This window comes from Numida meleagris, chromosome 24 (assembly GCF_002078875.1).
Source record: "Numida meleagris isolate 19003 breed g44 Domestic line chromosome 24, NumMel1.0, whole genome shotgun sequence".
In the NCBI taxonomy this organism is placed as follows: Eukaryota; Metazoa; Chordata; class Aves; order Galliformes; family Numididae; genus Numida; species Numida meleagris.
In genome coordinates, this window is record NC_034432.1 from 161,604 (window position 1) to 163,753 (window position 2,150).

Here is a 2,150-nt window from a genome sequence, read left to right on the forward strand (position 1 = left end):
CAACAGTTTGTCAGCCATTGTTAGCCTGAACACCATTGCCCTTCTGGGCCACCTGGGGACAACGCTGGCTCATGGTCAGCCAAGCGCCAACCAATCAGAGCAGAGGAAGGGATGGGTTGGGGTCACGCATCCCGTGCACCAGGAGCAGAGCAATGGGTCGGGGCCATGCACCTCATGCAACGGGAGCAGAGGAAGGGTCAGGTCGGGTCGGGTCAGGTCAGGTCGGGTCAGGTCGGGTCAGGTTGAGTCGGGTTGAGTTGGGTCGTGTCCTTTTTCTCCCAGGGTCTCCATCCCTGCCTCTTCGCTGAGGGCTCCTCGGGAGGAAGCTGCGTTGTGCAGCGATGCACCACTGCAACACAGAGCAATGCAACGCATGCAACACAAAGCAATGCAGTGCAACGCAGAGGAATGTAACACAGTGCAACACCGAGCAATGCAGTGCAATGCATGCAACACAGAGCAATGCAACACATGCAACGCACAGCAATGTAACACAGTGCAACACAGAGCAATGCAACACACGCAACACAGAGCAATGTAACACAGTGCAACACAGAGCAATGCAGTGCGACAGAGCAATGCAGTGCAACACAGAGCAGTATAACACAGTGCAACACTGAGCAGTGCAGTGCAACGCATGCAACACAGAACAATGCAACGCATGCAACACAGAGCAATGCAACGCATGCAACACAGAGCAATGCAACGCATGCAACACAGAGCAATGCAATGCATGCAACACAGAGCAACATGACACAACACACTGCAACATAGAGCAATGCAGTGCAACACAGAGCAATGCAGTGCAACACAGAGCAATGCAACACATGCAACACAGAGCAATGCAACGCATGCAACACAGAGCAACATAACAACACACTGCAACACAGAGCAATGCAGTGCAATACAGAGCAAGGTAACACAATGCAGTGCAGCACAGAGCAATGCGGTGCAGCACAGAACAACTCAACAGTGTGCAATGCAAGGCAATGCAACACAGTGCAACACAACAGAGTTGTGTTGCAGTACAACACAGTGCAACAAAACACAATGCAACAACAGAGCACAGTGCAACGCAGTACAGCACAGTGCAACACAACACCATGCAATGCAATGCAAGACAACAGAGCACAGTGCAATGCAAAGCAATGCAGTGCAACGCAACACTGTGCAATGCAATGCAATACAATGCAGTGCAGTGCAACACAACACAGTGCAGTGCAAGGCAATGTAACACAACAGAGCACAATGCACTGCACAGCAACGCAGTGCAACACAACACAGCACAGTGCACTGCAAAGCAATACAGTGCAACACAACAGCGTGCAATGCAATGCAACACAGTGCAACTCAACAGAGCACAGTACAACACCATGCAACACAACAGAGCACAGGGCAATGCAAAATGATGCAGTGCAGCAGGACACAACACAGTGCAACACAACAGAGCACAGTGCAACGCAGTACAACACAGTGCAACACAACACCATGCAATGCAATGCAACACAACAGAGCACAGTGCAATGCAAAGCAATACAGTCCAACGCAACACCAGGCAATGCAATGCAATGCAACGCAACAGAGCACAGTGCAATGCAACACAGTGCAATGCAACACAGTGCAATGCAACACAGTGCAATGCAATGCAATGCAGTGCAACACAACAGAGCACAATGCAATGCACAGCAATGCAGTGCAACACAACAGAGTACAATGCAATGCAACACTGAGCAACACAACAGAGCGCAGTGCACTGCAAAGCAATACAGTGCAACACAACAGCGTGCAATGCAATGCAATGCAACACTGTGCAACACAACAGAGCCCAGTGCAACGCAAAGCCATGCAGTGCAACACAGCAGAGTGCAACGCAATGCAACGCAGCACAGCACAGCACAACACAACAGCGTGCAACACAACAAGGCACAGGGCAACGCAAAGCAATGCAGTGCAATACAGCACCGTGCGGCACAACAGAGCACAGCACAGTGCAAAGCAATGCAACGCAGCACAGCACAGCGCAGCACAGCGCAGCACAGCACAGCTTAACGCAGCGCAGCCCCGCACGGCGCCGACCGCTGCGGGGCAGCACCACGAAGTCCCCCGCGGCTCCGCCCGCTCCGCTCCGCGCGTGCGCCGTGCGCGTCCCC